The sequence below is a fragment of the Heterodontus francisci genome, chromosome 20 (genome assembly GCF_036365525.1).
Source record: "Heterodontus francisci isolate sHetFra1 chromosome 20, sHetFra1.hap1, whole genome shotgun sequence".
In the NCBI taxonomy this organism is placed as follows: domain Eukaryota; kingdom Metazoa; phylum Chordata; class Chondrichthyes; order Heterodontiformes; family Heterodontidae; genus Heterodontus; species Heterodontus francisci.
In genome coordinates, this window is record NC_090390.1 from 50,152,245 (window position 1) to 50,178,292 (window position 26,048).

The 26,048-nt window shown below is 43.9% G+C and overlaps 1 protein-coding gene across 4 annotated transcripts in view; it reads right to left on the reverse strand.

Moving 5' to 3' along the window:
* ptprea (protein tyrosine phosphatase receptor type Ea) overlaps positions 1-26,048 on the reverse strand; it is a 308,394-nt gene that overhangs the window by 229,856 nt on the left and 52,490 nt on the right. Inside the window, exon 2 of one of the 4 annotated variants that reach the window (XM_068052728.1) lies at positions 20,246-20,311. The exons of the other annotated variants lie outside the window; for them this stretch is intronic. The gene's annotated coding sequence lies outside the window, so the exon portion shown is untranslated. The remainder of the gene's footprint in view (positions 1-20,245; positions 20,312-26,048) is intronic. 4 annotated transcript variants of the gene reach the window in all.

Consider the following 26,048-nt stretch of genomic DNA (forward strand, 5'->3'; position numbering starts at 1 on the left):
ACTGTACCTGCATGCTGACTTTTTGTGATTCATGTACAAGCACACCCAGATTCCTCTAAAGTGCAGCATTCTGCAGTCTCTCTCCATTTAAATAACATCCTGCTTTTCTATTCTTCCTGCTAAAGTGGACAACCTTACATTTTCCCACATTATACTCCACCTGCCAGTTTTTTGCCCACTCACTTAACCTATCTATATCACTTTACAGATTCTGGGCTGACTTTTACATTCAGGCAAAAACAATGGCACCCACCCATGTGGGCCGCACGTCACAGAGCCGCCGCAATCCTAAGCGCAACGGCTCATTTAAAAAGCTGAGGCGGGCCGCCACCCCCCCCCCCTTCCCCACCCCCGATGATGTGGAGGGGGCGGGCTGTCTGTCCCCGGCAATGGCATCAGCTGCCTAACCATTACATTTAAAAATTTAAAGCCACAGTGAATTACAAAAATTAAATACATTTATTTTGCCCCTCTCCCACCCCGCGCCTCCCCCAGTAACTATATAGTTAATTACTTGCCCACTCCCCCGCAAAACACTGACCTTGTCCACCTGACCTTCACTCCCCCCCACCCCGCAAAGTGCATAAACTTTAACCTAAACCCTTCCCACCATCCCCTACATCAATGATGTCACTTTAACCCCGCTCCCCATTCCTCCCTCACACTGAGAAATTTACCTCCTTTCCCTTCCCCACTAGTGTTCCGCCTCGTTTCCCCAGATGGGGATCCGACGGCGCGGGAGTGCCGGCCAGCAGCAGGAAGATCGCACCGGGACAAACAGCAGGTAAGTAAGTATAATTAATGCACTAATTTACATTTATTTCACTATGCAAATGGGGGTCCCATTGCCAAGCAGCAGGTGGGTGGGGGGGGGGGGGCGGGGGCGGGGAGGGGCCGCCACAAAGCCTCGATGCTGCGGCAGTATCGGGTTGGGCCCTCCCGGCGTCGAGGTGCATGGCGAGTTATTTTCCGTCCCTCCACACCTGCCAAGAACCCCGACATCGGTTGGGGGGGGGTCTGTAAAATTCAGCCCTCTGTATTCTACTCACAACTTGCTTTCCCACCTATCTTTGTATCGTCACCAAATTTGGCTGCAACACACTCGGTCCCTTCATTCAAGTCATTAATATACATTGTAAATAGTTGGAGGTCCCAGCACTGATCTCTGTGGCACTCCAATAGTTACAGTTTTCCAACCTGAAAATGTCCCATTTATCCCAGCTGTCTGCTTTCTGTTAGCCAATCCTCTATCCAAGCTGATATATTACCCCTAACACCATGAGCTCTTATATTGCATAGTAACCTTTTATGTGGCACCTTATCGAATGCCTTTTGGAAATCCAAACACACTGCATTTACTGGTTCACCTTTATCCACTCTGCTTGTTACATCCTCAAAGAACTCTAATAAAATTGTCAAACATGATTTCCCTTTCATAAAACCATGTTGATTCTGCCTGACTGCATTACGATTTTATAAATGTCCTGCTACTACTTGCTTAATAATAGATTTCAGATTTTCTCAATGACAGATGTTAAGCTAACTGGGCTATATTTTTCAGCTTTCTGTTTCCCTCTTTTCTTGAATAGAGGTGTTATATTTGCAATTTTCCAATCTGCTGGGACCATTCCAGCAACGAGGGGATTTTGGAAGATTAAAATTAATGCATCCACTATCTCTGCAGCCATTTCTTTTAAGGCAATAGGATGCAGGCCTTCAGGTCCAGGGGGCTTGTCAGCCTTTAGTCCCATGAGTTTTCCTCGTACTCTTTCTCTAGTGATAGTGATTGTTTTAAGTCCCTCCCTCCCTTTTGTCTCTTGATTTTCTACTATCCTTGGGATGCTTTTTGTGTTTTCTACTGTGAAGCCATATACAAAATACTTGTTCAAAGTCTCTGCCATTTCCTTGTGTTATAACTGAGATGGGAGGAGTGCACTGTCTTTTCTAGTCCCACTTCTCCACAGGTCACAACATATATTTTAAATGTTTACCTAGTTACCGATACGGTCAATCATATACTATACTATACTCTTCATCCCAGAATAAAATACACCAACCAGGTTTCTTTAATAAACAACAAAATTATCAGTTTATTATAAAACAAGACTTATCCAGTAAAGAAGCAAAGCATTAACACACAGATTGAAATATGAAAGTTCCCTTTTAAAAATACCCCACATACAAACTCACACACACACTGAAAAAATAGAGATTCTCTTTGCAGAGGTCTGTTACAAGAAAAAGACAAAAAAAAGAATACTTTGGCCAAATACTTGCTAATTCTTGAAGAAAATAAAGATATGGAAGGATGTCAATTGTCCCTTTCGGTCTGGCGTCCAGGTATATGGAGACAGAGCAAGAGAGAGAGGAACACGGTGGAGTGATGTCACAATCAACAGTAAGAGCAGGGAAACAGAGAGCCACTGAGGTGAGTATACAGGTAAGCTTTTAATTTAATTGAATTTAGATCAAACATAGCATAAAATATCACAGGCAAGCAGATAGGTGATTGGTTTGGGAAGAAACTACCTGTTTGGTGAGTATCTGGTAAGTGATTAAGGTCTACTCTAATCCTAATGTTTAAAATAGTAAAGGAACTAGTGGTAAGCTTAATAAAATATATCAAAAAAGGAAAATAAAATAATTGAATAAAATAATTAAGTAGTTAATTAAAACACATTAAGGATGGCAGGACAGGTGATGTGTCATGGCTGCAGCATGTGGGAGCTCCTGGAAGCCAGTGTGATCCAGGTCAAACACGTCTGCAGTAAGTGTTTGCGGCTCGAAGAGCTTCGGCTCAGAGTCATTGAACTGGAAGCCGAGCAGCAGACACTGAGACACATCAGGGATGAGGAAAGTTATCTGGACATTTTGTACCAGGAGGCTGTCACACCCCTTAGGATAGGGTCTTCTGATTTGGTCAGTGGTCAGGGACAGGAGAGTGTGGCTGCAGCTGAGGCAGGTAAGGGGACCCAGAGGGCAGGAGTGCAGGAGCCTGAGTCTTTGCGATTGTCCAACAGGTTTGTGGTTCTTTCAGCTTGTTTGGGTGAGAATGGGGGCTGCAGGGTGGATGAGCAACCTGACCATAGCACCATGGTACAGGAAGCCATTCAAGTGGAGGGAGAAAAAAGGAATGTAGTGGTAGTTGGGGACAGTAGAGTTAGGGGGACTGACACTGTTCTCTGCAGCAGAGCGAGAGTCCAGATGGCTGTGTTGCCTGCCTGGTGCCAGGGTTTGGGACATCTGCTCAGGGTTGGAGAAGAACTTACAGTGGGAGGGTGAGGATCCAGTCATCGTGGTCCATGTAAGTATCAACAACATAGGCAGGACAAGGAAAGAGGTTCTACATAGTCAGTATGAGGAACTAGGCACCAAATTAAGAAGCAGACCTCAAAGGTAAAAATCTCTGGATTATTACGTGAACCACGTGCAAATTGGCATAGGGCAAATAAGATTAGAGAAATTAATGCGTGGCTCAAAGACTGGTGTGGTAGAAGTGGGTGCCGGTTCGTGGGGCACTGGCACCAGTAATGGGGAAAGTGGTATCTGTACCGTTGGGACGGTCTACACCTGAACTGTGCTGGGGTCGGTGTTCCAGCGAGTCTCATAACTAGGGAAGTAGAGAGGGTTTTAAACTGAATAGTGGGGGCAAGGGATCAAATTTGGGAAGGTATGGTAAATCAAGGAGTAGCGACAAGGCAAGAGAGAAAGGTAGTAAGTAATATGGGAAATGATAGACTGTGACAGGAAGGGACAGAGCATACACATCTAAGAGTAAATCAGCAGATAAGGCTAGAGGTTACAAAAATAATAAAAAAACAAAACTAAAGGCTCTGTATCTGAATGCACGTAGCATTCGAAACAAAACAGATGAACTGAGAGTGCAAATAGAAATAAATAAATATGATCTGATAGCCTTTACAGAGACATGGCTACAGGACGGAATAGATTGGGAATTGAATATTGGCATTTAGGATGGACAGGAAGCTAAGAAAAGGTGGAGGGGTAGTTCTGCTAATTAATGATGGTATTAGCGCAATAGAGAGGGATGACCTAAGTTTAGGAGACCAGGATGTAGAAGCAGTTTGGGTAGAGATGAGAAATCATAAAGGCAAGAAGTCACTTGTGGAAGTGGTGTACAGGTCCCCTAACATTAATCACACAGTAGGATGGGGTATAAAGGAAGAAATAATGGCAGCTTGTCAGAAAGGTACAACGATAATTATGGGGGATTTTAATCTACATATACACTGGAAATATCAGATGGGCAGAGGTAGCCGAAATGAGGAGCTCATAGAATGTTTTTGGGATAATTTCTTGAAACAATACACTCTGGAGCCAACCAGAGAGCAGGCTACACTAGACCTGGTATTGTGCAACAAGATAGGATTAATGAATGACCTCATAGTTAAGGCGCCTCTAGGTAGCAGCGATTATAATATGATTGAATTTTACATTCAGTTTGAGGGAAAGAAGAGTGGGTCCAAGACTGGTATTTTAAACTTAAATAAGAGCAATTATGAGGGCATGAAAGCAGAGCTAGCCAAGGTGAACTGGCAAATTAGGTAAAGGGATGGGTCAATAGAGATGCAGTGGCAGACATTTAAGGGGATATTTCAAAGTACACAGAATAGATGCATTTCACTGAGAAAGAAAAATTCCAAGGGTGGGACCTGCTATCCGTGGTTAACTAAAATAGTTAAAGATAGTATCAAACTTAAAGAAAAAGCCTACAATTGTGCAAAGATGGGAGGCAAGTCAGAAAAGTGGACATAATATAAAAAGCAGCAAAGAATAACTAAAAGATTGATAAGGAAGGTAAAATTAGAGTACGAGAGAAAGCTAGCTAGAAATATAAAGACAGATAGTAAGAGTTTCTTTAGATATTTAAAAAAGAAAGGAGTTAATAAAGTGAGCGTTGGTCCTACAGTAAGTGAGTCTGGGGAATTAATAATGGATAACAAAGATATGGCAGATGAATTGAACAGATATTTTGCATCAAGCTTCACTATAGAGGATACAAGTAACATCCCAGTATTAGCTGTAAGTCAGGAAATGGAAGGGAGGGAGGAACGCAAGAAGATGACAATCACCAGGGAAGTGGTACTGAACAAATTGTTGGAGCTGCGGGCTGACAAGTCCCAGGATCCTAATGGACTTCATCCTAGGGTGTTAAAAGAAGTGGGTAGTGAGATAATTGATGCGTTAGTTTTAATTTTCCAAAATTCCCTCGATTCAGGGAAGGTTCCGTTAGATTGGAAAAGAGCAAATGTAACTCCTTTATTCAGAAAGAGAAGGAGACAGAAAGCAGGAAACTACAGGCCAGTTAGCTTACCAGGCCGGTTGTCTTAGGGAAAATATTAGAAGCTATTATTAAAGACGTTATAGCAGGGCATTTAGAAAAATTCAAGGTAATCAGGCAGAATCAACATGATTTTGTGAAAGGGAAATCATGTTTAACAAATTTATTGGAGTTCTTTGAGGGAGTTACATGTGCTGTGGATAAAGGGGAACCGGTGGATGTATTGCACTTAGATTTCCAGAAGGCATTTGATAAGGTGCCACATCAAAGGTTATTGCAGAAAATAAAAGCTCATGGTGTAGGGGGTAACATATTGGCATGGATAGAAGATTGGTTAGCTAACAGAAACAAAGAGTAGGCATAAATGGGTCATTTTCTTGTTGGCAAGATGTAACGAGTGGGATGCTGGGGCCTCAACTTTTTACGATTTACATAAATGACTTGGACTAACGGACCGAAGGTATGGTTGCTAAATTTGCCGATGACACAAAGATAGGTAGGATAGTAACTTGTGAAGAGGACATCTGGGGGCTACAAAGTGATATAGATAGGTTAAGTGAGTGGGCAAATATCTGGCACATGGAGTATAATGTGGGAAATGTGAAATTGTCCATTTTGGCAGGAAGAAGCATATTATCTAAATGGTGAGAGATTGCAGAGCTCTGAGATGCAGAGGGATCTGGGTATCCTAGTGCATAAATCGCAAAAGGTTAGTATGCAGGTACAGCATGTAATTAGGAAAGCTAATAGAATGTTATTGTTTATCACGAGGGGAATTGAATACAAAAGCAGGGAGGTTATGCTTCAGCTATACAGGGCATTGGTGAGACCACAACTGGAGTACTGCGAACAGCTTTGGTCTCCTTATTTAAGGAAGGATGTAAATGCATTGGAGGCAGTACAGAGAAGGTTTACTAGACTAATACCTGAAAGGGGCAGGCTATCTTACGAGGGAAGATTGGACAGGGTAGTCTTGTATCTGCTGGAATTTAGAAGAGTAAGAGGCGACTTGATTGAAACATATAAGATCCTGAGGGGTCTTGAGAGGGTGGATGTGAAAAGGATGTTTCCCCTTGTGTGAGAATCTAGAACTAGGGGTCACTGTTTAAAAATAAGGGGTCGCCCATTTAAGACAGAGATGAGGAGAAATGTTTTCTCTCAGAGGCTCATAAGTCTTTGGAATTCTCTTCCTCAAAAGGTGGTAAAAGCAGAGTTTTTAAATATTTTTAAGGCAGAAGTAGATATACTCTTGATAAGCAAGGAGGTGGAAGGTTATCGGGGTAGGTGGAAATGTGGAGTAATCAGTTCAGCCATGAACTTATTGAATGGTGGAGCTGGCTCGAAGGGCCAAGTGGCCTACTCCCACTCCTAATTCATATGTTCTTATGTAGGTCACTGGAATCTTTTCAGAAGCAGTTCATTCTGGAGATGTTGAGAAATAGTCTGAAGGGCTTTCCAGGAGAATTACGGCATCAGGGCCTTACGCTATTACACTCTGGTTTTGCAGGGTCTTTTCAAAGACAGGAGGAAAGAGGAGCTGACACACTGGACCTCTCATGGTCTCTTAGAAACGTGCAGAGAAGATGGGCTGGGAGTTTATTGCTTGGCAGTTTAAAAAAAATTAGTCTGATGGTGACCATGAAACCATTGTCGATTGTTGTAAAAACCCATCTGGTTCATTAATGTCCTTTAGGGAAGGAAATCTGCTGTCCTTACCTGGTCTGGTCAACATGTGACTCCAGACCCACAGCAATGTGGTTGACTCTTAAATGCCCACTGAAATGGCCTAACAAGCTACACAGTTCAAGGGCAATTAGGGATGGGCAATAAATGCTGGCCTAGCCAGCGATGTCCACATCCCATGAATGAATAAAAAAAAGGTAGATATTTAACTGCTTTCAGCATAGTCCCCACTCCAACTGAACTGCAACAATATCTCGGAAGCAAAACCAAACGGTAAGTCAGAACCTCCTGGCCCTCATAAATCGTGATATGTCACTGCTCTATAAACATCTTCCCCAAGTCACCAAGGTTTCTGCTGTTTATTGAACTGAAAGTATGTGATTTCCGGTAATGGTTGTTCTCAAACAAGACCTCAAGTGCCCTTCCAGCAATCTCTTTTAAAAAACAAAGTCCAACATCTATGGAATTACTTCAGTTCCCAATGAATCCATCTCCACATTTTAAATATGAGTCCTCAGAAAAAATATCAAAAAAACAGATGCACTTTCATAATACTTGTTTCCCATTCTTAATTCCCCAGTCTCATCCTCTAAGGGACCAACACTTACTTTAGCTACTCTCTTCCTTTGCATATATTTGTAGAAGCTTTTATCGTCTGTTTTTATATTTCTTGCTAGTTTACTCTAATTTCTCCCTTTTTTTTAAGTCATCCTTTACTGGTTTCTAAAATTCTCCCAATCTTCTGGCCTATCACTATTCTTCGCAGCATTATATGCCTTTTCTTTCAATTTGACACCATCCTTAACTTGCTTAAGTAGCCACAGATGAAGCATCCTTCTCATCGAGTCTTTCTTACTCAATGGAATATATCTTTGTTGAGAGTTATGAAATATCTCCTTACATGTCTGCCACTGCTTCTCTACCATCTTACCTTTTTAAACTTATTTTCCCAGTCCACTTTGAAACAGAAGATCAAGATGTAGAACCAATTTGGGTGGAGATAAGAAATAGCAAAGGAAAGAAGTCACTGGTGGGAGTAGTTTATAGGCCCCATAACTGTACCTACACTAGTCGGACAGAGTATAAATCAAGAAATAATCGGGGTTTGTAGGAAAGGTACTGCAATAATCATAGGCGATTTTAATCTTTATACAGATGGGACTAATCAAATTAGCAAAGGTAGCATGGAGGATGAGTTCACAGAGTATATGAGGATCCTTAGAATAATACATTCGGGAACCAACCCAGGAGCAGGCTATTTTAGACCTGGTAATGTGTAATGAGACAGCATTAATTAATGACCTCATAGTACAGGAGCCTCTAGGCAAGAGTCACTATGTTTAAAAGGCCGCCAGTACCTGCGCCCTGATGCACACGTCCACTGCTGCAGCACTCATCCCTGTAACCATTCTCTGAGGACTCAGGCCTGCCAGCACCCACCTGCCATTGACCCCTCCAGCATCCAGCTGCCGGTGACCCCTCCAGCATCCAGCTGCCGGTGACCCCTCCAGCATCCAGCTGCCGCTGACCCCCTCCAGCATCCAGTGACCCCTCCAGCATCCAGCTGCCGCTGACCCCCTCCAGCATCCAGCTGCCAGTGACCCCTCCAGCATCCAGCTGCCAGTAACCCTGCTTAGCATCCAGCTGCCAGTGACCCCTCCAGCATCCAGCTGCCAGTAACCCCGCTGAGCATCCAGCTGCCAGTGACCCCTCCAGCATCCAACTGCCAGTGACCCCTCCAGCATCCAACTGCCAGTGACCCCTCTAGCATCCAGCTGCCGGTGACCCCTCCAGCATCCAGCTGCCAGTGACCCCTCTAGCATCCAGCTGCCGGTGACCCCTCCAGCATCCAGCTGCCAGTGACCCCTCCAGCATCCAGCTGCCGGTGACCCCTCCAGCATCCAGCTGCCGGTGACCCCTCCAGCATCCAGCTTCCAGTGACCCCTCCAGCATCCTCCAAAGAAAGCCACAGGAGAAAAGCACTTGTAAGCATGCCAGAAGCAAGATAGGTGAGGGGGGGGGGGGTGGCCCCGTGATTCAATGTCTATTCCCTGCATGTTCTCCTCCAGGCTACTTGGGCAAGGTGGGAGGTCCTCTTCTCCAGGGACAAAAGGAGAAGATCTGCCCGCCTAAGCAAGCAAGCCTGGATGGAGGTCACAAAGGAGATCAGCAGCCTTGGGGTCATCCGGGAACTTGGCTGCAGCACTGCCATCTTTTCAGTGGAGATCCCCTATCAGCCAGTATCCATCCTTGAAGGCGTGCAAGAGGGGTGGTGGTGAAAAGCTGTGGCACCTGGGAGTATCAGAGAATGTAAGCATCGTGGCTGCTCCAAGGGTGCCGTGCACACACCTGCAGGTTCCATTGGTGGTGGTCGCAGATAAGTTGCACGTTGAGGGAATGAAATCCCTTCCGGTTAATGGAGGCCACTGGCTAGTCTGCAGGACCATGGTGGCCACATGCATGGAGTCTATCATACCTTGAACCTGGGGGATCACTGCCATGACAATGAATATTCTGGCTCTCTAAGTCTGACTGTCCACATCAGTGTGATAATGAATTACTGACTGGCCCTCCTGAAGAGGGCATCTGTATCCACCTTGATGCAGTTATGTGCAGCTGATTGGGAGATGCCACTCACGTCTTCAGTGCGCCCCTGGAATGAACCCAATACACAGAAATTCAGGGCGACAGTGACCTTGATGGCAGTGGCATCGGATGACCACCTCTGCTATCAAAGTTCACCTCCTCCACCATCATGGCACACAGAGCAGTCACAGCCTTTTGGTGCAGTCTGTGGCAACACTGCCTTTCTGACATCTGGAGGTAGCTCCTCCTCTGTCTGTATACCCTTGCTTCAGGGTACCTTCATCTCCATGCTGGCACCTGCTCGCGGTCGTCTCTGCAGCCTCATGCTGCTTCCCTATCAGGAGGTTGTCCCTGCAGGTGGCCAGGAGGTTTCTGCTGTCCTGATCCATGAGCTTGGACCTACCCTCCCTTCCAGGTTCTCCTACCTGCTGGAGGACCCTCCTCAAAATTAATATTGCCCATGGCACATGGGCACTGCCACTCCAAATTGCATACCCTGCCAGTAGGTGCTCCAACCCTCTTCCATCTCCGGTCCCTCTCTAGTGCCCCTGCCAGAAGCACAATCATCAACGGAGCCTCAACCTCAATGCAATGGCGACCCGAGCTCCTTTCCACTGAATAACAAGAAAAATCTTACTCCATGGTCGGCAAGTGCAGCAATGGCAACAGTTGACACCTAGTTGTCACACTTCAAAAGCCGCTGATTCTCCATTCCCCCTTGCGTTTACAGTTAAATCCGTATGGGCCTGTTAAATTGCGGTCAATTGCCCCATTACTGAGCTTATGTGCCTGTTAAATGCTCATTTTGAAAACATGAGCAGTGACCCCATGCAGCTTCCCATCCACCACTTGTAAAAGGCAAGATGACATTGGGGGGCGAGGGGTGGGGGCGGGGGAGGCACTGTGACAACACAATCCCACGCAATTTTCAGTAAAGTGATGGAAGGTGTCATCAACAGTGCCATCAAGCAGCACTTGCTTAGCAATAACCTGCTCAGTGATGCTCAGTTTGGGTTCCGCCAGGGCCACTCAGCTCCTGACCTCATTACAGCCTTGGTTCAAACATGGACAAAACAGCTGAACTCAAGAGGTGAGGTGAGAGTGACTGCCCTTGACATCAAGACAGCATTTGACCGAGTATGGCATCAAGGAGCCCTAGCAAAACTGGAGTCAATGGGAATCAGGGGGAAAACTCTCCGCTGGTTGGAATCATACCTAGCGCAAAGGAAGATGGCTGTGGTTGTTGCAGGTCAATCATCTGAGCTCCAGGACATCACTGCAGGTGTTCCTCAGGGTAGTGTCCTAAGACCAACCATCTTCAGCTGCTACATCAATGACCTTCCTTCAATCATAAGATCAGAAGTGGGGATGTTCGCTGATGATTGCACAATGTTCAGCAGCATTTGTGACTCCTCAAATACTGAAGCAGTCCGTGTAGAAATGCAGCAAGACCTGGACAATATCCAGGCTTGGGCTGATAAGTGGCAAGTAACATTCGTGCCACACAAGTGCCAGCCAATGACCATCTCCAACTGGAGAGAATCTAACCATCTTCCCATGACCTTCAATGGCATTATGATCGCTGAATCCCCCACTATCAACATCTTGGGAGGCTACCATTGACCAGAAACTGAACTGCAGTAGCCATATAAATCCCGTGGCTACAAGAGCAGGTCAGAGGCTCGGAATCCTGAGGCGAGTAACTCACCTCCTGACTCGCCAAAGCCTGTCCACCATCTACAAGGCACAAGTCAGGAGTGTGATGGAATGCTCTCCACTTGCCTGGATGGGTGCAGCTCCAACAACACTCAAGAAGCTCGACACGATCCAGAACAAAGCAGCCCGCTTGATTGGCACCCCATCTACAAACATTCACTCCCTCCACCATCGACGCACAGTGGCAGCAGTGTGTACCATTTACAAGATGCACTGCAGCAATGCACCAAGGCTCCTTAGACAGCACCTTCCAAACCAGCGACCTCTACCACCTCGAAGGACAAGAGTAGCAGATACATGGGAACATCACCACCTGCAAGTTCCCGTCCAAGTCACACACCATCCTGACTTGGAACTATATCGCTGTTCCTTCACTGTCGCTGGGTCAAAATCCTGGAACTCCCTTCCTAACAGCACTGTGGGTGTACCTACCTCAAATGGACTGCAGCGGTTCAAGAAGGCAGCTCACCACCACCTTCTCAAGGGCAATTAGGGATGGGCAATAAATGCTGGCATAGCCAGTGACGCCCACGTCCCATGAATTAATAAAAAAAAATTTACAGCTCCCCAGCCTCCATTACCACCGGCTCTTGTAGTATTAAATCCCGGCTCAGTAGAGAGGGACCAGAGAGGGGGGCGGGTTGGAGCAGCTACTGGCAGGGTGTGCAAGTTAGAGTGGCAGTGCCCAAGTGCCATGGGTTTCATTCGTTCCGGGTTTAGAGACTGAGAGAGAAGAGAGACACTGAGAGACCGACACAGCAGATCCAGAGAGAGAAACAATTAGGGACTGGATTCAGACGCACACGCGCGCACGCACGCACACAGGGAGAGAGAAACCCGAGACTGAGACACAGAGAAAGGGATACCCAGACCCAGGGGGATTGTGAAAGAGGGAGAGACTGAAACACCCGACCCTTACGGCTTCATGGATCAGAAGAATTCGAAAGAGCCAATTATAATCGAAACAGGAGAAAAAAAGAGGAGCTGGGTGGTGTTAATAGCCGAGGGACAGACCCCTACAGCTGGGAGGTTTAGGCCTGAATTATTACTCAACCTTTATCAAAAGGGACCGGATTATTTTATTTTCTGTAGTTGGTTGGAGTTTGCTCAGGTTCATAGATCTTCAAGTAAGAGGTTCAGCACTCCCTCGCCACCCCCTCTCCCATTTAAAACCACACTCCGAGGCTTTGCTGCATCTGTGATTATCAGCCCTAACTCGTTGCATGTAAAAAATCCATGCAAGTTGTGGGCAATCCGCCAAAATTTTCCCACTACTGGTTCCTGCCGTTTTAAGGATCGGAACGGCGGAACTATCAGCCTACACTCCTCTGAGGCACATAGTAACTTCCGGGTTTTGGCACAAGTGCTGTTGCGGCCCTCAATGGTGGCGAAAGTCCCAGCCTTCACCAAGGAAAATCCAGGCCAATAACTTCAGGAGAGCAGGGATGAAAAATTGTTTGAAAAAATAAATTCCCTACTTGCTGTGACTCATATATAAATCTTAATAGCAGCTTGATTCTTGTAGAAAAAGGTAAATTTATATAATGTCAGCAACTTACAAAAGGCTGGAAATGGTGCTTCAAAGTAAAGGCCTCAGGCTGTGTAATTAACATATAGTTAATTATTAATTGATATCTCTTTTGTGTGAAGAAAATCTGCTCACTTGTTTACATTTTATTGTCTCGTCAGCTTTGGCCCCCTCCCCTGCATTCCCAAAGCTATTAGTACTTCACCCAAGTGGATATTTACATGTGTGAACCTTGACAGAGAGTGTTGACAAACTATTTGACTAAAGCATCACATCCCCACCCAACATTTGCACACAAAGACTTTGAGCTGCAGTCACTGGACAGTGATCAAGAATGGGCAATCTGGCTCATTTTCGCCTCTCCAACCCAGGGTCCCAAGGCGCTCTACAGTGTTACAAGTGCTTCCATTATTTTTGTTAATTTTGAAGATTTGTGTTTTAAAACGGAAAAGGAATTCATGGATTTTTTTTTACCAGGGTCACTGAGAGGTTTGAAAACAAGCGGTTACTGGAAGGCATCTGTCTTCAAATAATTACCCAACAGGGGTTGCTTTGACTTAGGGAAGATGTTTACAGAGAAGTGACAGGTCAAGATTTATAGAGGTCAGGAGGCTTGGCTTCTGGAATCTTTTTGGTTTCACTTTGAATTGTTACAAAATGCAGTTGGGGATGAACAGTGGTTTAAAAAGGAGTTAAGGAGTCACTTTTCCAAGAAAAACAAACCACATTAACTCAGTCTGTTCCAGCTCTTTGAAAAAGAACCTGCCAGTTTTCCATTTCTGGAGGAGCTGAGAAGCAATTGTAAGAAGCAGGCTAAACTGTTGCCACATTTCTCCTGTAAGGCCTATGTCTGAAACCTTTGTTGCTGCATTTCCTGGAAGCCTACCCAAACTGATCTTCAACGCCACCGGAAAGGAACTGTTCTAGGAAGATCCCAGTAACAGCTGTCTATGCGCATTTGGGACGCCAAACCAAAACAAAGGACATCTTTTCATATCTTCTCTTTCTTCTTCAAGAATTTGCTAGTATTTAACCCATGTGTTTTTTTTGTCGGTTTTTTGTAATAGAGCTCTAAAACGCAAATCCCTTTTATTTTTCCAGTTAACCAGTGTGTGTGTGTGTGCATGCGTGTGTGTGGTGAGGGGCTCAGGTATAAAGGGATGTTTTATATTTCGAGCTGTACGTTTATGCTTTGCTTCATTACTGGTTAAGACTTGTTTTATAATAAACTGACAATTTTGTTGTTTATTAAAGAAACCTGGTTGGTGTGTTTTATTCTGGGATGAAAATAGAGTCTGTGATTGACTGTATCAGTAAGTGGGGAAAAATTTAAATATATGTCGTTACCTGTGGAGAAGTGGAACTCGAATAAACAGTGCACTCCTCCCGCCTTGGTCGTAACAACAGGAACATTGGGAACAGAGATATTAGGTCAGGTGACCAAAGGATTGATGAAAGAGGTAGGTTTTAAGGAGGGTCTTAAAGGAGGAAAGCAAGGCAGAGAAGTGTAGGGAGGGAATTCCAGAGCTTGGGGTCTAGGTAACTGAAGGCGCGGCCACCAATGGTGGAGCGATTAAAATCAAAGAAGCATAGAGGCCAGAATTACAGGAGGGCAGTTAAATGAGTGTTGTGGGGCTGTAGGAGATTACAGAGATATGGAGGTGTGAGACCAAAGAACGATTTTAAAACAAGGATGAGGATTTTAAGATCAAGACGTTGCTCGACGGAGAGTTTACTGAGAGTAGAATGTGGGAGACCAGCCAGGAGTGCATTGGAATAGTCAAGTCCAGAGGTAACGAAGGCATGAATGAGGGTTTTAGCAGCAGATGAGCTGAGACGGAGTGATGTTGAGGAGGTGGAAATAGGTGGTCTTAGTGATGGCATGAATATAAGGTTGGAAGCTCATCTCGGAAACAAATGTGACACCAAGATTGCTAACAGAGTGGCTTACTGTCAGACTGTTACCAGGGAGTGGAACAGAGTCGATAGCTAGGGAACGGAGTTTACAGCAGAGACCAAAAACAATGGCTTCATTCTTTCCAATATTTAATTGGAAGAAATTTCTGTTCATCCAGTACTGAATGTCAGATAAGCGGTCTGATAATTTAGCAACAGTGGAGGAGTTGAGAGAAATGGTGTGAGGTAGAGCTGAGTGTTGTCAGCATACACGTGGAATCTAACGCCGTGCTTTTGGGATGATGTCGCCGAGGCGCTCTGAGACTATGTGCAGTGCTTCTACCATTGAAATCAGATACCTCAGTATCAGAGTAAAGATTTAGCCTGGGACTTTCTAGGCTTGGATGGGTCAGCTTCACGTTAGATAAATTTAATGAACTGAACTTAATGAATGTAACTAATTCTGTTACTTTAAAGAATAACAAAAAATGAGACTTTACAGGGGCACTGCTTGACAAAACTACAGTCCACAGTTCAACTCCTCCAAAGTTAATTCTATTTGCTTAACTGCTGACCTGTAAAAAAACACTCAGGAATCAATGCAGACAGACAATTTAACTTGATCTATTGTATTATTCCCCCGAGCTACCAGAATATGGATAAAGAAACATACTAAGGAATAATACAAGAGAAAACCGAAAACAAGATTGAAACCTGTAAAACCAATGTCTTAACAGCAAATTTGCTATTCCAGTATTTAGCTGATCAAGTAATCTGGTCACTGAAGTAAATGGGATTTATTTTAGTCGACAGAACAAATCCAATCACATTTCTTATTGCCATGAACGGTCGAATGTTGTACTGAGAGCCTTTTAAGTTTTGGTGCTGCTGACAACAAATGTGGCAACAACATTTATAAAGTCTGTATTATATATGCACATATATATATATATATATATATATATATAAAAAGAGTAAAATTTCAAAATTTGGCACTGATACCAAACTTGTAGGAGTGGCAAAGTGAGGATGATACCAAATTGACTGCAACAGGACATAGATAGGCTAGCAGAATGGGCAGATAAGTGGCAGATGGAATTTAGTTGAGAAGTGTGAAGTGATGCATTTTGGCAGAAGGGATAGGGAGAGGCAACATAAAATTAATGGCACAGTTCTAAAGAGTGTACAGGAACAGAGGGACCTGGGGGTTCATGTGCATAGATCTTTGAAGATAGCAGGACATGTTGAGATAGTAGTTAGCAAAGCATATGGGATCTTGCGCTTCATAAATAGAAGTATTGAGTACAAAAGCAGGGAAGTTCTATTAAAACTTTATAACATTCTGGTTAGACCACAACTAGAGAATTGCATCGTCATGTCACCACACTTGAGGAAGAATATGAGAAGAATAAGTTCATGAGAGGGTGCAGAGGAAATTTACCAGAATGGTTTCAGGGATAAACATACGAATTAGGAGCAGGAGTAGACCACATGGCCCCTCGAGCCTGCTCCACCATTCAATAAGATCATGACTCCAATTCCCGCTTACCCCCGATAACCTTTCAACCCCTTGCTTATCACAAGTCTATCTACCTCTGACTTAAAAATATTTAAAGACACTGCTTCCACTGCCTTTTGAGGAAGAGAGTTCCAAAGACTCACGACCCTCTGAGAGAAAAAATTTCTCCTCATCCCTGTTTTAAATGGGCAACCCTTATTTTTAAACAGTGACCCCTATTTCTAGATTCTCCCACAAGGGGAAACATCCTTTCCACATCCACCCTGTCAAGACTCAGGATCTTATATTTTCCAATCAAGTCACCTTTTATTCTCATAAACTCCAGCAGATACAAGCCTAGCCTGTCCAACCATTCCTCAGAAGATAACCTGCCCATTCCAGGTATTAGTCCAGTAAACCTTCTCTGAACTGCTTCCAATGCATTTACATCCTTCCTTAAATAAGGAGACCAATATCTGTACACAGTACTCCAGATGTGGTCTCACCAATGCCCTGTATAACTGAAGCATAACCTCCCCACTTTTGTATTCAATTCCCCTTGCAATTAATGATAACATTCTATTAGCTTTCCAAACTACGTGCTGTACCTGCATACTAACCTTTTGCGATTCATGCACTAGGACACCCAGATCCCTCTGCATATCAGGGCTCTGCAATCTCTCACCATTTAGATAATATGCTTCTTTTTTATTCTTCCTGCCAAAATGGACAACTTCACATTTCCCCACACTATTCTCCATTTGCTCGATCTTTGCCCACTCAGTTAACCTATTTGTACCCCTTTGTAGCTTCCTTATGTCCTCTTGGTAACTTATTTTCCTACCTATCTTCGTGTCATCAGCAAATTTAGCAACCATACCTTCGATCCCTTCATCCAACTCAATTATATAAACTGTTATAAGTTGAGGCCCCAGCACAGATCCCTGTGACACACCACTCGTTACATCTTTCCAACCAGAAAATGACCCATTTATGTCTACTCTCTGTTTCCTGTTAGCTAACCAACCTTCTATCCATTTTATATGTTACCGCTTACACCATGAGCTTTTATTTTCCACAATAGCCTTGGATGTGGCACCTTATTAAATGCCTTCTGGAAATCTAAGTACAGTACATCCACTGGTTCCCTTTATCCACAGCAATGTTACTTCTTCAAAGAACTCCAATAAATTGGTTAAACTTGATTTCACAAAACCATGTTGGCTCTGTCAGATTACCTGGAATTTTTCTAAGTGCCCTGCTATAACATCTTTAATAATAGCTTCTAACATTTTCCCTAAGACAAATGTTAAGCTAACTGGCCTTTAGTTTCCTGCTTTCTGTCTCCCTTCCTTTTTGAATGAAGGAGTTACATGGCTATTTTCCAATCTAATGGAATCTTCCCCGAATCTAGGGTATTTTGGAAAATTAAAATCAACGCATCAACTATCTCATTAGCCACTTCTTTTAAGACCCTAGGATGAAATCCATCAGGACCCAGGTACTTGTCAGCTCACAACTCCAACAATTTGCTCATAACCACTTCCTTGGTGATTGTCATTTTCTTGAGTTCCTCCCTCCCTTCCATTTCCTGACTTACAGCTATTTCTGGGATGTTACTTGTATCGTCTATGGTGAAGACCGATGCAAAATACCTGTTCAGTTCATCTGCCATCTCCTTATTTTCCATTATTAATTCCCCAACCTCACTTTCTATAGGACCAATGCTCACTTTGTTAACTCCTTTCTTTTTTAAATATCTATGGAAACTCTTACTATCTGTTTTTATATTTCTAGCTAGCTTTCTCTTGTACTCTAATTTTTCCCTCCTTATCAATCTTTTAGTCACTCTTCGCTCCTTTTTACATTCTGTCCAATTTTCTGACCTGCCTCCCATCTTTGCGCAATTATAGGCTTTTTCTTTAAGTTTGATACTATTTTTAACTGCTTTATTTAACCACGGATGGCAGGTGACATCCTTGGACTTTTCCTTTCTGATTGAAATGAATCTGTTCTGTGTACTCCGAAAAACCCCTTAAATGTTTGCCACTACATCTCTATTGACTTATCCCTTAACCTAATTTGCCAGTTCACTTTAGCTAGCTCTGCTGTCATGCCCTCATAATTGCCCTTGTTTCAGTTTAAAATACTAGTCTTAGACCCATTCTTCTTTCCCTCAAACTGAATGTAAGATTCAATCATATTATGATCGCTGCTACCTTGGGGCACTTTCACTATGAGGTCATCAATTAATCCCATCTCATTGCACAATACCAGGTCTAGTACAGTCTGCTCTCTGGTTGGCTCCAGAATGCGCTGTTCTAAGAAACTATTCCGAAAACATTCTATGGACTCCTCATCTAGGTTACCTTTGCTGATCTGATTTTTCTAGTCTATATGTAGATTAAAATCCCCCATGGTTATCACCATACCTTTCTGACAAGCTCCCATTATTTCTTCCTTTATACTCTGTCCTTCTGTGTGGTTACTGTTAGGGGGTCTGTACACCCACTCCCATTTATCATTTCTCATCTCTTCCCAAACCACTTCTACATTGCGGTTTCCTGAACTTAGGTCATCCCTCTCTAATGTGCTAATATCATCATTAATTAACAGATCTACCCCTCCACCTTTTCCAAGCTTTCTGTCCTTCCTAAGTGTCACGTACCCGTCAATATTCAGGTCCCAATCTGTGTCATCCTGCAGCCATGTCTCTGTAATGGCTATCAGATTGTACTTATTTATTTCTATTTGCGCTATCAGTTCATCTGTTTTGTTTCGAATGCTACATGCATTCAGATACAAAAGTAATAAAAGGATAAAACTAAAAGGCTCTGTAATGTCTAGCCTTGACTGCTGATTTATTCATATCTACAAGGTTAGGTTGGAGAAGCTGGGGTTGTTCTCCTTGGAACAAAGGAAGTTGAGAGGAGATTTGATAGAGGTGTACAAAGTTATGACAGGTTTTGATAAGGTACACAAGGAAAAGCTGTTCCAATTCGCTGATGGTACAAGGACTTGGGGACACAGATTTAAGGTTTTGGGCAAGAGATGCAGAGGGGTTGTGAGGAAGAACTTCTTTTACGCAGCAAGTGGTAATGACCTGGGACTTGTTGCTTACAACGGTGGTGAAAGAGGAGACGTTCAATAATTTCAAAAGGCAATTGGATGGGCAGTTGAGGGAAATAAATTTGCAGGGTTATGGGGATAGAACGGGGGAATGGGATTGACTGGATTGCTCTACAGAGAGCTGTCATGGACCCGATGGGCGAATGCCCTCCTTCTATGCCATAATGACTCAACGACTCTAAAAAGTGGAATTCTGCTGTTGAAATCCACAAGTAAGTTGTGCAATCCTCGCACCACTTTTCTATCTGAAATAAATTCAGCATGGCCACTATGGTAAAAAGCAGCCAATCGTTTTCAGCTGCACTACCGTCACTGAATCTCCTCCAAGGAGGTAGTGGTCAAGTGACATTCTGCCAACTCCAGTCTCACAGCAAAATGCCCCACGATCCAATGCAAGCCATGTCATCACACTTTTAGGCTACATTTAAACCTTGTTGTACCTTTAGACTAGTGCAAGTCTGAATGGGAGACCCTGAATGGTAGATTCACAATGCTAGGAAGATTTATTATGTCCCCCACCCCTGGGTTACATGCTCCACACAAATTGGAAGCATTCAGTTTCCTCTGCAATTTGAGTGCTCCACTGTCTTGATGCTGGCCTCATATGGATACGGGTGTACAGTGATATTGAGCAGATGAGCAGAGTAGACACACAGCAAAGGCTATGGGCGCTGAAAATATTCCAGCTGTAGCCCTGATGACCTGCACACCAAAACTAGCTGCCCTCTAGCCACATTGTTCCAGTACGGCATAAGTATCAACCCAACAATATGAAAAATTGTTCTAGTATGTCCTATCCACAAAAAGCAGAATAAATCTAAACTAACCAATTACTGCCACATTGGCTGCCTCCCATCATGCAAGTGATGAAAGGAGTCATCAATAATACCATCAATCAACTACTCACCTGTAACTGCTTGTCAACTCTGCCTGGATTCAGCCAAGCCCACTTCGTTCCAGCTCTCGTCACAACCTTGACACAAACATGAAGAAAAACACTCAATCCAAAGTCTATCCCTTCACTGTATTGCTGGAGCAAAACCCTGGAATTCCATGTTGAACACTATTGTGGGAGCATCATTAGAACAATGACCACAGTGGTTCGAAGGAGCCCACCTCCACCTTCTCAGAGCGATTAGGAATGGCAATAAATGCAGCCTTGCCAGTGTCATTCACAAACTGCGAATAAATCAAAATATTGGCCTTGCCTCACTCTAGTGCATCTCTGCCTTTTGAAAGGCAGGGGAAGGTATGAGGCCGGACAGTATTCAGTGCTATACAATCATAGAAGCACTGAAAGTTTCAGGCATAGAAAGAGGCCACTTGGCCCATTGTGTCTGTGCTGGCTGAAAAACGATCCACCTATTCTAATCCCAACTTCCAGCATTTGGTCCATAGCCCTGCAGTTTATGGCACTTGAGGTGCATATTCAGACTCCTTTTGAATGAGTTGAGGGTCTGTGCCTCAACTACCCTTTCAGGCAGTGAGTTCCAGACCATCACCACTCTCTGGGAAAAAAGTTTTTCCTCATCTCCCCTCTAATATTTCTACCAAACACTTTAAATTTATGCCCCCTAGTCACTGACCTCTCTGCAAAAGTGAATATACGCTTCACCCCCACTCTATCCAGGCCCCTCAAAATTTTGTACATTTCAATCAGATCTCCCCTCAGCCTTCTCTGTTCCAAGGAGAACAACCCCAGCCTATCCAATCTTTCCTCATAGCTGCATTTTTCCAGTCCTGGCAACATCCTCATAAATCTCCTCCCTACCCCCTCGAGTGCAATTACAACCTTTCTGTAATGAGGTGACCAGAACTGCACACAGTACTCAAGCTGTGGCTTAACCAATGAGTTATACAGTTCCAGCATAACCTCCCTGCTCTTGTATTCTATACCTCAGCTAATAAAGGAACAGATTCCTTACGCCTTCTTAACCACCTTATCGACCGGTCCTGCTACCTTCAGGGATCTGTGGACATTCACTCCAAGGTCCCTTACCTCCTCTACACTTCTCAGTATTTTCCCATTGATCGTGTATTCCTTTGCCTTGTTTGACCTCCTCAAATGCATCACCTGACACTTCTCCAAGTTGAATGCCATTTGCCACTTTTTGCCCATCTGACCAGACCATCAATATCTTCCTGCAGCCTATAGCTATCCTCCTCGCTATCTACCACACAGCTAATCTTTGAGTCGTCCGCAAACTTCTTGATCATGCCCCTGCATTTACATCCAAATCGTTAATATACACCACAAAAAGCAGGGGACCCAGTACTAGGTCCTGCGGAATGCCACTGGAAACAGCCCTCCAGTCGCTAAAACAGCCGTCAACAATTACCCTTTGTTTTCTGCCACTGAGCCAATTTTGTATCCATCTTGCTACATTTCCCTGGATCCCATGGATTTAATTTTTTTCACCAGTCTGCCATGTCAAAAGCCTTGCTAAAATCCATACGATTGAACTGAGTGGAAATAAAAATTGGGAGAGGTGTTGGCTGCCGACTTGATATTTGCATTATCAAGCTCCACCTCGAGAATGCTTACTGTTACAATCCCTGAGGCATGCTATCAGTTAATTACATGATGGGCAGTAAAGATGCTCTCTCGAGGACATGCAATCTGCTTAGAGGAGTGACGGATACCACTGAAACATAGGGAATATCTGCTACAGAGCCAAAATTTATATTATTGCAAACAAATAAGCACCTATTAAAAGGATGCATTTGTTAAATTCAGCTCTTTCACATGATGAAAACAAAAAAATTGCCCTCACTGATTTAATTGATTAAATCATCAGCATTCACTCTGCAAAACAAGTCTTAAAAAGTATTAAACTTCTTTTGTTCTTTGCAACTGTTTGATATTAATTTTTCAAAGGGGGTATTAATAAGAACTACTTGTATTTATATCACACTTTTAATTCAACAAAACATCCCAAGATGCTTCACAGGAGCATTATAAAACAAAATAAGGCACTGAGCAATATAAGGAGACATTAGGTCAGATGACCAAAAGCTTGGTCAAAGAGGTAGATTTTAAGGATGGTCTTAAATGAGAAAAGTAGTTAGAGAGGCGGAGAGGTGTAGGGAGGGTATTCCACAGCTTGGGACCTAGGCAACTGAAGACACTGTCACCAATGGTGGAGGGATTAAAATCAGGGATGCACAAGAGGGCAAAATTAGAGGAATGCAGATATCTTGGAGGGTTGTGGGGCTGGAGAAGATTACAGAGATAGGGAGGAGTGAGACCACCGAAGGATTTGAAAACTAGGATGAGAATTTTAAATTCAGCATGTTGCTTGACCGGGAGCCAGTGTAGAGGTGATAGGGGAACAGGACTTGGTGCGAATTAAGACACAGGCAGCAAAGTTTTGGATCTCTCAAGTTTATGGAGGGTATTTTATGGCAGACCAGCCAGGAATGCATTGGAATAGTCTAAAGTCTAGACGTAACAAAGGCATGAATGAGTGTTTCAGCAGCAGATGAGCTGAGACAGGACAAGGTTAAGGAGGCGGAAATTGACATGAATATGAGGTCAACACTAAGGCTGTGAACAGACTGGTTTAAAATGGTTTAATTTAATCATTGTTGTTAGGGAGAGGGATGGTGTCAGTAGCCAGGGAATAGAGTTTTGAGCTGAAAATGATGGCTTCAGTTTTCCCAATATTTAATTGGAGTAATTGATTGCAATACTCTTTATTTTTCTAAACCATACTCACAAATCAAAAGTGATTCCCACCTGCAGTATTCTATGGTCCTGATTTTAACGGAGGACTACTTCGCAAAGCTCGCCTGCTCGGGATAAAAGAGGCCTGTGGTATTTTAACACCCCAGACGGCATTTAAATGCCACCGGCTATCTTCCCACTTATTCCAGATAGGAACTGGTGTCAATTTATGGACCCACTGGACAGCTAAGTCTGCAGAATTGCCTGTCCCATGGCATTCCCCAATTGGGGGTGGGGCAAAATCGTGGCAGGGGAGGCTGAAGATTTCCTTTTGGGGGCTCAGAGTAGTGGTTCAGCTCTGACAAGGATATTTTTATAATTGAAAATCTGCCCTCTGCAACTCCTGAACTGGACACAAAATCTGTTGAGGCAACTTTCAACACAAATCATCACAAAATTCGAGAATGTACTTGTAATGAACAGTAGCTCACTGTCTGTCTGTTTTCGACCTTTGTAACTTGCAAATTTACATTTTCTGGAAAACAAAAAAGCTGCCTTTGCATTTAACAAGAGAGGTCCATATCACTGGGCCTCCAGGCATGGTGCAGAGATAGGCTGCCATTCTCTCGGAATGTTTAGGCTTCTTGAAAATATACAAATGCATGAAATGAGGTAAAGCAATTGTGCACATAAGCCAATTCTTTATATACATTACAGGGTAAATTACTTATGACTATTTGCAAAATGCTTTGGGACATTCTTTTGCATGAAAGGACTTGTATAAATACAGATATTGCTGCTGCTGTAAAGTACTGATCTCCTTGTTTTTTTTAATTAATCATGGGATGTGGGCGTCGCGTGCAAGGCCAGCATTTATTGCCCATCCCTAATTGCCCTCGAGAAGCTGGTGGTGAGCTGCCTTCTTGAACCACTGTAGTCCATATGGGGCAGGGACACCCACAGTTCTGTTAGAAAGGGAGTTCCAGGATTTTGTCCAAGCGACAGTGAAGGAACAGCGATATAGTTCCAAGTCAGGATGGTGTGTGTCTTGGATGGGAACTTGCAGGTGGTGGTGTTCCCAACCATTTTCTGCCCTTGTCCTTCTAGGTGGTAGAGGTCGCGGGTTTGGAAGGTGCTGTCTAAGGAGCCTTGGTGCGTTGCTGCAGTGTATCTTGAGATGGTACACATTGCTGCCACTGTGCGTCGGTGGTGAAGGGAGTGAATGTTTGTGGACGGGGTGCCAATCAAGCGGGCTGATTTGTCCTGAATGGTGTCGAGCTTCTTGAGTGTTGCTGGAGCTGCACCCAACCAGGCCAAGTGGAGAGTATTCCATCACACTCGTGACTTGTGCCTTGTAGATGGTGGACAGGCTTTAGGGAGTCAGGAGGTGAGTTACTCGCCACAGGATTCCTGGACTCTGACCTGCTCTTGGAGCCACAGTATTTATATGGCTATTCCAGTTCAGTTTCTGGTCAATGGTAACCCCCAGGATGTTGATAGTGAGGATTCAGCGATAGCAATGCCATTGAATGTCAAGGGGAGATGGTTAGATTCTCTCTTGTTGGAGATGGTCATTGCCTGGCACTTACGTGGCGCAAATGTTACTTGCCACTTATCAGCCCAAGCCTGGATACTGTCCAGGCCTTACTGCATTTCTACACGGACTGCTTCAGTATCTGAGGAGTCACGAATGGTGCTGAACATTGTGCAATCATCAGTGAACATCCCCACTTCTGATATGACTAAAGAAAGGTCATTGATGAAACAGCTGAAGATGGTTGAGCCTAGGACACTACCCTGAGGAACTCCTGTAGTGATGTTCTGGAGCTGAGATGATTGACCTCCAACAACCACAATCATCTTGCTTTGCACCAAGTCTGATTCCAACCAGCGGAGAGTTTTCCCCCTGATTCCCATTGACTCCAGTTTTGCTAGGGCTCCTTGATGCCATACTCGGTCAAATATTGCCTTGATGTCAAGGGCAGTCACTGTCACCTCTTGAGTTCAGCTCTTTTGTCCATGTTTGAACCAAGGCTGTAATGAGGTTAGGAGCTCAGTGGCCCTGGCGGAACCCAAACTGAATGTTACTGAGCAGGTTATTGCTTGGCAAGTGCCGCTTGATAGCATTGTCGATGACATCTTCCATCACTTTACTGATGATCGAGAGTAGACTGATGTGGCGGTAATTGTCCGAGTTGGATTTGTCCTGCTTTTAGTGTACAGGATGTGCCTGGGCAATTTTCCTCATTGCCCGGTAGATTCCAGTGTTGTAGCTGTACTGGAACAGCTTGGCTAGGGGTGTGGCAAGTTCTGGAGCACAGGTCTTCAGTACTATTGCCGGAATGTTATCAGGGCCCATAGCCTTTGCAGTATCCAGTGCCTTCAGTCATTTCTTGATTTCACGCGGAGTGAATCGAATTGGCTGAAGACTGGCATCTGTGATGCTGGGGACTTCAGGAAGAGGCCGAGATGGATCATCCACTTGGCACTTCTGGCTGAAAATCACTGCAAATGCTTCAGCCTTATATTTTGCACTGATGTGCTCGGCTTCCCCATCATTGAGGATGGGGATATTTGTGGAGCCACCTTCTCCAGTTAGTTGTTTAATTGTCCACCACCATTCACGACTGGATGTGGCAGGACTGCAGAGCTTAGATCTGCTTAGAAATGTTGGCAACATTTCTGGCATATACCTTCTTTAAAAGGAGCACTCAATTCAAAATTGAGTCATTGGAAATCTTAATTCTTTGTCTACAAATCCACATCAAGATGATGTAAATTGAACTGAAACACATTCTTGGGTTGTTTGGACAAAAATAACACAAGCTTCTTTTGCTTCCTTTCCCCTTCCCAATCCATGCAAGGCAAACACAATTTAATTTATAGAAAGCATCAGCAAGTTATTGGATCTTATCTGGGGTGAAGTCAGGAAGTCCAGATATGATGTGACTGGTGAGTCACATTTGAAAGTTTCTGTTAGACCGCTGAGGCTTTCTTCAATTGACAACTGGGGGAAAAAACCAGAGACAGGATGAGTTCAGTT